The sequence below is a fragment of the Temnothorax americanus genome, unplaced genomic scaffold (assembly GCF_048541705.1).
Source record: "Temnothorax americanus isolate GAGA-0224 unplaced genomic scaffold, ASM4854170v1 Scaffold8, whole genome shotgun sequence".
Classification (NCBI taxonomy): Eukaryota; Metazoa; Arthropoda; class Insecta; order Hymenoptera; family Formicidae; genus Temnothorax; species Temnothorax americanus.
In genome coordinates, this window is record NW_027509802.1 from 4,273,396 (window position 1) to 4,285,523 (window position 12,128).

Sequence of the window (12,128 nt, forward strand, 5' to 3'; positions counted from 1 at the left end):
TATCGATGACATATTGCTCGGCGTGAAAAACGGAGCTCTAACGGAATCGGTATTTTACTGCTTTACTCCGGAATCGTGCGCACGTACTTCTCTCGAAATAGTAGTACAGAATTAACCGCGGACAACCCCACACACCAGGAAGTCATATTTCAGTACCCGATGCAGTTCTGCGGCAATCAAATTTTTCCGCGCGCGTCCTATGAACTCCCTACAGTTGGTGTGTTTTGACGGAAATTCAAGCAATTTGTTGAGAGTATACACAAACAATCTTCGTGTTCTGCAAATGCTTTTCACGTTTGCGAATAATGATCAGAGAGAACTAAATTTTAAAAATATATCTATAAATTCTTATAAGTATATATCTTGATGTTTTTTGCATATATTAATATACATAAGTAATAAATTATTATTTCTCTACTCGTATTAATATTTGTAATAAATAATTATAACATGCGATAGATTAAATAAAATTAATAACGGTTGAATAGAAATTTCACTGTTAAACCATTAGCGTAAATAAATCGTGAAAAATTTAGGAACGTTAGGTATTTGTGGAGTATCGATAATAATGATCCCAATAACCAACGATATATATTATATTAAAGATTCGAAATAAATTAAAGTGCATGAGCGTAAGTGATATATGAGCTGTACTGATTCCGAGATTTTCAAGATAGGAGAGAGAAACGGTACTACAGAAAAGATCGATTCGCGAAGAGCGATTTTATTACAAGCATCCTCTGCATCTCTCTAAAAATACCGAGTTAAGTTCACACAATATCGAAAGAACTTTCGAACTCTACTTTCAAACTGAAATTAATATTAACAGCCATGCTATTGCCTCTGACACTGATGTATTATGTAATCAGCATTATAACATAAAAATTTTTAAATTCGCGTTTATCTTGAATTATGAAAATATTAACAGTTACGAAATAATATAATTGATATATTTCATTAAATAATATAATTAAAATAATAAATTGAAGAGATCGCAAGGCAAGACAAATACAAGAAACGGTAAGAAAATGGTAAATCTTCCTTTCGTTTTCTTCGAATGTCAGACGTCAATCCAATTAAATGACGAATGTTTGAATATCGTGATTTCCTACATAAACATTGTACAATCACGCGATGGTTTCCTTGAATTATTTGGCTTCAAGATCAACAATCTCCATTTGATAGCATGGATGCCGAGAATTTACTCATCTTTGGTGAATTCGATATGATAATCAAACAACACGTTCAACAAACTCTATACATATTGCATTTGTGGTTCGATGCTGATGCGTCTGCATTTTGATCTTCGCATATTTGACACAGCTATTCCATCATATATACAAAAGATGTGTCTTCAGACTATTTTTAGAAAGTTTTAAGAAATGAAAAATTGAATGTTTGCGCGGCGCGGTGAAATAGATTCCCTTCTCGAAAAAATAAGAGAACCATCCATTATATATATATATATATATATATATATATATATATATAAACTCGTATTTCTACTGTCACGTAGCGAGAGAAACTCTCTTAGAATACTAACTTTGTTTATAATATATTTATTATATTATAGTATATTACACTATATTATTGTGGGTGGGAGCCCCACATTATCCCTGAGGCCGACCCCAAAAGCATGCGGCATACGTAAATTCCCCTCGACTTCATCTTAGGGAGGCTGTATCTTCGTCGTCTTAGGCATTTTCTCCTCCTACGTAAATTAACGTATCTTTCTTTTTTTCGTGAATTATTCGTGAATTATTCAATTAATTATTTAAAAAATTAAAGATAAAGTTTTATTTTTATTCTAAGTCTCGATTTTTTTCTCAAGCCTCAGGCTCAGGATAATAAAAAATTCTGTTCATAAAAACCAGATTTCAAAAATTGGAGATATTGAAAAATGAAAAGTTCAATAAATTGCCAGAGGCATGGATGGCAGCTTCGATCTACTTCAACTGCACTGCAAAAATGATGGAACGCGGAATGATGGGACCGTGCAAATCACGATGACAGACCGATTGACGTCATTCCTTACCGAAACGCTAACATCTGAGAAATTGCATTGCGCTCGGGTCGTCGATCATTGCGATCGGGAATCTGACCTAACGTCCGTCCACCTTTGATGGAGAGGCAGAATGCTTTGGCACAAAGCAATGTGCCAAAGGAACCGCCGAATTCAACATGTCGTAACCAGTAAGGTGTTCTCTGTTTTCTCTGTCCTGTCAAAGGACGAAACTTGTCGTATCCGATTACACTAGTCTGATTGTCCATTGATAGCATGGATGCCGAGAATTTACTCATCATTGATTGTCCTTTGATCCTTTGGATCACACTATCAAATATTCAAAAATAATATTGCGAAGAATTCAGAATAAAAACACAGCTTTTGTAGCATTTATTCGTATTTAAGACAGAATTTATAAAACCTGAAGTAATAATCTAATAGGTTGGCCAATAAGTCCGTGCGGTTTTTTACTTATAAATGTTTACTTATAAATAACCGCACGGACTTATTGGCCAACCCAATAGATCCAAAATCCTCTTTGCATCTGTGCGTTGTCATATAAATCATGTTATCGTTCTAAATTAAATTTAATTACAGCCAGAGTGCTCGAATAATAATGTATCATTTAAAATGAACGTATAAAATTTATCGTGCATTCTGGCGCTATGCGCGTACCCCCTCTCCTCCCCCCCACACATACACACACATGTAAAATAATTAAAAAAATATTCATTTGAAGGTAATGGATCTCTTGATGATAACGTGATAACGACAGGTATATATAAAACAGAGTATCTGAACAGTGATTTAAATACCTATATTTATTTCGATCGAGTTTTACCGTGTTCGCAATTTTCGTTATTTTGTCCGTAATGAAACGCATTAGCAACGTAGATTGCAAGCCGCGCGTAAAGTGCATATCGCGTGCGCCCCTTCTCTCTCTCTCTCTCTCTCTCTCTCTCTCTCTCTCTCTCTCTCTCTCTCTCTCTCTCTGGGTATGGAAGGCAAAATTGATGGCTGTTAATATTCAGCGCATCGTCAACTTGCCTCGATCAAACTTCTCGTAAGCGAAGGGGTTAAACACACCTGCGCTATTTGACGATTAATCAATGTCATAGCTTTATTCCAACGTAAAAATACTTAATTTTCCGTAGGATTATAGCTATTCGAGCACACTTTCCATGGCATCTGAAGAAAATTTACTTAACGGTGGGATGACCGGTAATTCTTTCGATAGAGCTCAAGTTAAAATTCTCTGTATGAAAAATAAATATTCTACGGTAAAAAGTGATCTCGTCGCGGTAAAATGAAGATTATCATTAATTTGGTTTTTTGTTATGACTATAATTATTAATCAGTTATTACTGTCACTTTTTCTTACAAGATAATCTTTATTAAAAGAATTTTGCTGTTTATAAGAAAATATATCTTTGTAATCGAAAGCATAGAGCATTTTTAATTAATTAAATATATTTTATCATAATATTATTATATTATACGTAAATAAAGAATGCTCTCAAAATAAAGAAAAACTTAAAATTTTGATTTCTGAATTAAGTATAATAAATCACATAATTATTATATTTATATTATATTATAATGAAAGTTTTTTAATCGATCCCCGTTGGGTTACAATTCTCATCCATCACTATACCCTTCTCCTCTCACTTAACCCTTTGGACCAACGGCTTTAACGTCTTTTTCCGAAAGACGAAGCCCAGTTTGCTCCGCACAAGAGCCTATCTTGCACGGAGGGCGCAGCTTTCGGAAAATAAATTCCATGTTTACATGGCTCTAGTGGACTCGAACCTGGTTCTTCAGATTACGAGTCTGGCGCTCTACCACTAGACCACACTGCCGCCCACATAATTATTAATAAAATATTCTAAAAATTTATTGTGTCTTTTAATTTGTGGACATTATTTGTTTAATTGTCTAAATTTAAGATACTTGGCGTATTTTGAAGCAAATTTATATTTCTTCTTAACGGTAAATCTTTTTAAAAACAATATAAAATATCTGTTATATAACGAGAGTAAAATAAGCCTGCCATTCCTCTATCAATTTCCCACTTCCCCTCCTTTTATCATTGATTTTGTATTGTATTTCATGAAATAAAAACTTTTGTTTTTATTTTCCAGAAGCTCTAACCGTCATACCGGGAATGCGCCATCAGCATCACCGTGATCGAAAAGCTGTCGATCGGATAAATCAAAAGGTATACAGAAAGGAAGCTACAAGAACAACGGGTGTTTACTATGGATCCTACACAATATATCGTGTACGCGTGCTTGTGACGTAATTAAAAAGAAAATAATGTTACACGTACTAGCGATAAGAGCATGCACGTATCAAGCTACGGGCGATAGGCTCGAGAATAAAAAGCGTTATGAAAAATACGAATTATAATTATAATTACGTCTTGATCAAAATGGCCTGTCCGCACGATGTATTTACTTTCAATCATAATAAATGGCGCTTCTGTAATATACTGTTATCACTCTCCGTTTAAAAATCGTCCGCTTCACCGTAATTCCTAATCCTTTATGTTATAACATAATTTCTGTAAAATTTATTTATTTATAGATTTGAAGAGAAAGTTCGCACTTGCCTACTTTATCTCAATTTTACATATGTGTTTTTTGTATTATTTTCTAATAATGTATATATAATGAGATATAAGTTTTATATTATTTATTAGAGCTTTGCGGAAAATCACGTAGAATTTATGATCATATTCATCATATACAGTCTTGGCCAAAATTAGGCACTCTTATAATCATTTATACTGTACTGAATCTAATACCAGGAGAGACTTCTATTGTTTAAAAATTATCTACTTAGGCACTCATTATTATGAACGTGTTTATTTTTTATTTCTTTCAAAAATAAATGTTATTTTACAAAAACTTTATTTTAATAGAGTACCTAATAATTTTGGCTAAGGCTGTAGATATGTTTCCGATCTTTTTATAGAATAAAGATTAAATACGAGATTTTATATTTCACTATTTCTATCTTAACACAATATTAGGGATTACTGTCTACTAATCTACTGCCTACATCTCTATGTTGTATTAAGGTGGAAATGAGAACCCGGCGCATCATCTCGAACGCCAGTAAAATAAATCGATTTAACTATCATAACTTTCTCATCTTCTCTAACCGGACCAACTTCGCAATTTATTTCCAAAGTTTCTTTCATTCCCATTTACGATCACAACGTCAGTATTATCGGATCTACTCGATGATAATAAAGAATAACGATATCAATTTAGATAAAAACAGATAAATACAATCAAGTATTGCATCTTAACACAGAACAGACATGATGTTATAAAAATCAATGGGGAGAGAGAAAATTGAAGGTAGAATTTAAATAAATTTTAAATACGACAGATAATTATTTCGCCGGCACGCAAAAAATTCTCGAGAAAAATTCGCAGGATATTAAATTCTCACGGGTCACAGATCAGTCTATATAGGAAGGTGAACTGTATCTAGTTCTTTGTCACGAGAGCTACAATTGATTTGGTTGCCAGCAAAAGTTAAACGGTCCTGTTCACAACAGGGTCAGCATCTTGAGTCACTTTGAGAAAACTGAAACCAAGACGAAAGTGCGTCCTTTTATGCGCGAAATACGCGTTTTTAAAATAGAACAATGGTTATCGCGGAGCAAAAATCATTTTTCAGTTACACGTTACATAAATTGTATTCTTTGCTGCTATATATATAATTCTGATCTGCGTTCTTCTTCAGTTAATAATAAAAAACTTCAAACTACAAATGAAAATATAAAAGATTTATATCCGCTTACGCTAAATCCGTGCAAAAGGGAATTTAGATACAACTGTAATATTTTGAAAAAAATTCAATCTATTCTGCTGTCGATCTATCTATTTATTTATATCTCTTTTAAGTTATATACTACAATATCGCGATTTTGAAAATTTAATATTCAGTAAAATAAAATATATATTTTTTGTAAAAAAAAAAACAGATAATGTTTTCAGCCATGCCATATGCAAAATAATTGTAGTAATATACGGTAGTACTATTATATATGTATATGTATCGTTTTTCGCTTTTAGGATTAATTAGGAAAATAAATAGGAAAATAAAAACAGATTACAATCAATATTTTTAAAATGTTATAACTTAAAAGCGAGGTAGAACGTAGAACACAATATTTATTCACAAATAATAACACAAACAACAAAAAATATTGAAAAAAAAACAATAAAATTACTGACACGCTGTTATTGATAGAACAATATTCTAGAGATACAAATTTCCGCTAAAATAGCTTTCTCGTTTCTTTTTAAATTTATAATATATGAAATAATGTTGAATTTTTTCGGAAAATTAATGATCCCGCATGCTGTGCAGCGCACGTTTCGCATGTCCTTCGATCAAAGAAAAAACAAATTAAATATCCTTTAAGCGGATTCGTCATTAAGCCCGCGGCGTTATCAAAGCAAACCGAAAAGAATCGATCTTTCTTTCTGATCACGTGCCAATATTTCTTTCTGCCTTCGAGGCTTTAATGGCATATATTGTGCACCTATTCCTGCATCGAATGATTAATGAAGAAACGTTGGAAAGTTGGCCTTTAAAACGTGTCGATTCGCGAAAAAAACCTGATAAAAATTATTCGTCATATATGTACTTAAAAATCTTATTCTTTGATTAATTCCAAACAGATTTTATTTACAACAAATCCAGAAATATAATATTGCAAAAATTTGCAACATTTAAAAAATCAAATACGTAATGACTAATGATCTCTATTCGTCAAAAGAATTATTATTAAGTTTAAGATCACCCCCGAGAAATCATCGATCCTACTCAATATTGTTTTATAAAATATTAGGACATTCCGTTCCTCCGGCGGGGACTGCAGCTCTTTTTAAAGCGTAAAAAAAAGCCGCGACACCGGAGAACTAGCTTCTCCGCTGTGACGAGGGTTACTTTAACTGAACAAACACGCACAGGAATGAACGCAAATCAGCCGTCTAATGTCCATCCGTCTGTCTTATCTGTCGTATTTATCTCCCGCGGTCGGGATGCGCGCGGGAGTGGCATTTAACACCGTCGTGGGCAAAATTAGATGGAAATTACGAGGCGTAACGTCGAGTGACAAAAGTACGAGGTCGTCCCTCATTCGGAGAGAATGCAAACGAGAAAGACCAAGGAGATCTACATCGTAAAAAACAGGTCGTACTTTTCCGTACTGGCGCGCGCGCGCATGGCGAACGAAAAAACAACAAGCGGGACGATTATTAATGAGCGTGTTAAGCCAACGGCGACTGATATTGCGCGAGAGGCAATAGCCGGTCCCCGTCCTTTGTCGCCGCAGACGACGACAGAAATTGACCGCTTCTTAATTATTGCTGCTCGCTTTTTCAGCGTCGTGAAAGATGTGAAATAAATTGCGTGCTCCGTAACGAAACGTGCTTCATTTCGCGGCGTTATACAACATTGTGATATTACGGCATAACGCCGCGTCCATTTCAAGTTTATAAAAGAATCTGTACTTGACATATTGACGAAGAGCCGCTCATTATGGAGCGACTTTCACCCACTCGACGTCTCTTTGCAAGCCCTCCGTAAATAATTTGCAAGAACGATTCATATCTGTATGAATAATGCGGTTACAAAGAAATCAAAATGAAAATAATTATAAATTGTAATCTCCAAAATCATGAATATTTATTGATAACGATAATGATCTGAATATAATGCATATGAAACATTTTCATAGATTTGAGATACCGTGCATCAAACAATATAGCTTGACCAATTTTTTTCATTAAATTATTTGATATATTATAATAATTAATATTCTTCTTTTATATATATATTATACCATCACTTTATAATATATTAAAAAATAAGCCAACAAAGAAATTATTTTAAAGGAATTTTTACATCAAGTTTTTATAAGGTACAAAAAAATTAATCATTTTTTCTTTTAATTATAATTTTCAGCAAATATTGCATTTATAAAATTTTAAATTGTGCTTTAGTTACAAAGATATTTGAAGTTTAAAATTAAAAACTCACGATAAAAAATAGCCAAACGATAAAATTGAAAAAAAAAACAAGCTGACCAAAGAATCATGTTACATCATTATTTACTCGACGGCTTTTGTTTACACAGCTATTATCGATGTATTATTACGTGAGGTTCTCTTACTTAATTATAACATTCAAGAATGCGGTATTAATTTTCCAAATAATCAAAAATAAAACAAAACACGTAACAATGGCATATCGGATTGTACTCCATAAATGAATTACGCTCAGAGAGCAAACTTTGAATTAATAGTTTGAAATATAGCAACCTCATGTTTATTGTAAGAGCCACCATTATTGTTGCATTACAAATGTACCACATCGAGACGATGGCAATTGGATTTGTTTTCGGATAACGCGGTTTACAGCCACAAATTATTAATACTTGCACAATATCGAAACAAAACATGTATTTCGAAACGGCATTATTTATTTATTACAGCTTGTTGTTGTAAATCTGTAATAAATATATACAAGAGATATACGTATACATATAAACCATAATAATTCCTATCACATTCTGTATATAACAGCAAATTTTTTGTCGAATTTATATCGGCTTAACGAAACTTTCTTTAAATTTTTATAACAATATTAAAAATATATTAATTTCAAAGAAATTATATGGGAGCGTATACCTTAAACAACATACATGTGCACTGAGAAAACATTTTCCGCATTTTAGTAAATATTAGTTTGCATACAACTGTGACTCCATTTACTGAAATAAAGAAAATTTTTCTTTTTATCAGTATATTTTTTCTCAGTAAATACACATATACTAATAAAAAGGAAAATTTTCTTCAATTTAATAAATAGAATCATAGTTGTACGCAAATTTAATATTTACTAAAATGCAGAAAATTTCTTTTTCAGTGTATGTAAAATAAAAATTCATTAGTTTCTTACATGTAGCATAATTAATTATATTTATAACTGTAATATACATCACGAGTATAACAAACCGTAAGATTGTTTACTATTTTTTACTACTTTTTATCAATTTTTCATAATTGGTGAACGTTGGGCGATATCGTATCGTATGTTTATCGATGATAATTAAAGACACTCTTTGCGTGCAGTCAAATGTTGGTTTTTAGGAAGAAAAAAAAGAAAAACACTTTTCTCGATTAACCCTCAAGAAAGATGATATCGTCGAAGTAGAATCACGAGAAGAGGGATGAAGAATGAGGAGTCATCGGCCAGAAAAAGCTCGATCATACCGTTACGCGAATTCAATCGACGAAGAAAGCCCATCCCGTCTCGATAACGCTACACCGATGATAAGGGCAAAAAACGGAAAACAAAGAACGCAGACAGAGTCATTAACGGAAGCTCTCATCGTTGTAGGAGGTGATAAGTATCAACCTTCGTGTACCCCACGTGCCTTTCAATTAACTTTCACGATGGAAAGTAAATGAGTAGAAATATTCCACGCGTTACTCGCTTTCTTAGGTAATTACATTGTAATCAATCGACGGATCGCATTTTCATATAGAAAATGCGCCAACTGTCAATATATAAACTTTCTTGATGCAGTAAACGTTCCTGCAAAAGGTTACAATTCAAAAAAATATTACAATAATATTAAATAATAATTATAATATTAAGTAATAATAATGTAAAATATTAATATTTATAGAAAAGAGAGCAAAACGATAATATGTAAGTCGTCATTCCACCGAATCTTTCCATCACTCCATTTGCGCAAATGAATATCGTGGAGAAATATTTACCTTAAATTTTAACAGACTTTCAATTTAGCATTTAAAGGCAAATATAATTATCTATTTAAATAATCCTTTTTATACAAAATTCAACAGTTATTTTATCTCAATTTTCTGTAAGTCAGAAACAATTACACGCACGGTAATAATCCGGTTTCGTGGGAATTCAATCCGAAATAAAATATTCACATCTGTATAGTGGAAGAAAAGTACTTTACTCGAGAAACGGCGAAATTTTAGGAGCCTAGTGCGCACATTTTGTGTCACGAAGTGAACGATGTCGATCGTTTAACCCGCAGGTTTCAACCCCGCATAAATCACGAGTTAGTACTACGAATCTTATCAAGCTATAAATTTTTCGCCTCGAACTGGCAAGTTACAGTTACCGTAAAGACGTGCCTCGAACGAATTCGCATTACCAAGCATTCTTAGAATCCCCGGCAAGATATTCGCGTTACAAGAGTTTGTTTTCAAAATTCAAGCAGATCTGTATGTCAAAGCTCGAATAAATAGTATATCAGTTGTCTGACGCTATTAAAACGTGCTTTTCTAAAATTCCAAGTCGTAAAATTGCAATGAGCCTTGGCAAGATAAAATCGATCCCTTTATTCGGTCACAAAGATTACTCTTTCGAATTTTCGTTATTGTAACATAAGTTTGGTTGAATTTGTCGTTACCAAATTACATGATAATAATTTAATGTAATCTTTAATTTGATATTTAATTTAATCTTCTTGTATATTAGTTAACTTTTACTAATTAAATTCTCGTAACTGTTATAAAAACTTTCCTCTTTGTATACACTTGGGTATAGTAAAAAATAAATCTACGTCAAAACTAAGGGTCATCCCTCATGTGGAAGACAACGAGGGTAAAGAACATTGACACGTCGTAGTTTCAATAGAAGTTCCATGTGTCCCAGGTGAAACAACTATAAGGAGAGAGAGAGAGAGAAACGTGTCTTCCCTACAGAAGTACAAGAAAGGAATTTAATCATCGAATAGATCGCACCAACTTAAAATTCCATGCTAAAGTGAAAGAATCCTGGACGATTGCCATCGTGAGAGTCGCAGTCAGAAATCAGTGTAATAAAAAAACGCAACCGACTACAAAGTCGCATATCGAAACATCTTGTGCTCCATGAATTTTCACGCACGTGATATTGTTGAATCCTTGCGGAAAATCTTTGAGGAATTTTTCGTTGTATTGAACTTATATAGCGAAATTAGATAAGAGAATTTTTTCTTTGTTCTAATTCTTTACTTAAAAAAAAATTTAATCTAACAAAACAAGATACTTACTTATATAACAAAAGTATACTATAAATAGATTCAGATTTTATAATTAAAAGACATATAAAGTCACATAATAGACATTAATAATATGATATATATGATAAGTGAATATAATATATAAATAAAATTATGCAAAATTTTAAAATATTATACAAAGTATTAAACTAATGTCTCTTATGCTTTGCAACAAATTTTCCGTAAAGTTCGAGGTAAAGTATCAAAGATCGCGAGTGTTTGAGCGAAACGATCGTAATTCACATCGGAAATCATAAAATCGGATCGTAACACATGCTTTTTCGGTTTAGCTAATGGCATGAGAAAATTAATATTCGCATATAGAAAAAGAACGAGTTGTTATGTCAAAAGTCAAACGCAATTTTGCCTCTGGATACAAGCATTGTTTGTGTCGTGACGCGCGTTATTACCGCGTTCAGCGTTTTCAAGCATATATATTTCTTTTTCTTCTTTTCTCTCTTTCTTGCCTTTCTCATCCTGTACCTCTATGTTTATTTTTCTGCCGTCTGACTTTGTACAACCACAAAAAATTAAGAACAACGGAAATGCTGTACTTTATGCGGTAAAATATTATTAGAGGAGCTTTCAACTTTTTAATGACCAATGAGCGCGGATTTGACTCGCACAAATTAAATAAACATATAATAGAATAACGTAGAAATCTTGTCTCTTTCTTTTCTTCTTATTGTCAAAATGCTAATTAATAATTGTCAGGCATTAGTCATTAAATATTTTGCTATGTTCATTGCCCATATAAGTGTTTTAAATTCTAACTAAAATGAGAAACTAAAAGGTTTTGAAAATATATATTTTCATTCTATTTAATTTGATAAATAAATACGGTTAGAGATTTAACGTAAGCAAGAATATTTAAAACTGATCATATTTTCAATCGTAATAATATTTCAATTAAAGTACTTCAAATACCTCTAATAAAAAGCAAAGTTCAATGGTATAAAAATTTCACGCAGAGTAATAATTGATATTGTTTTTAAAGCAAATATTTTT

The 12,128-nt window shown here is 32.4% G+C and overlaps 2 protein-coding genes across 7 annotated transcripts in view; one reads left to right on the plus strand and one right to left on the minus strand.

The window, feature by feature from the left end:
* LOC143907074 (prolactin-releasing peptide receptor) overlaps positions 1 to 4,494 on the plus strand; it is a 65,299-nt gene extending 60,805 nt beyond the window's left edge. For all 5 annotated transcript variants that reach the window (XM_077423588.1, XM_077423589.1, XM_077423591.1 and 2 more), the window contains exon 4: positions 4,147 to 4,494. The gene's annotated coding sequence lies outside the window, so the exon portion shown is untranslated. The remainder of the gene's footprint in view (positions 1 to 4,146) is intronic.
* The window catches only part of Yeti (yeti), a 126,797-nt gene that overhangs the window by 80,773 nt on the left and 33,896 nt on the right, over positions 1 to 12,128 (minus strand). The gene's annotated exons all lie outside the window — the stretch shown is intronic.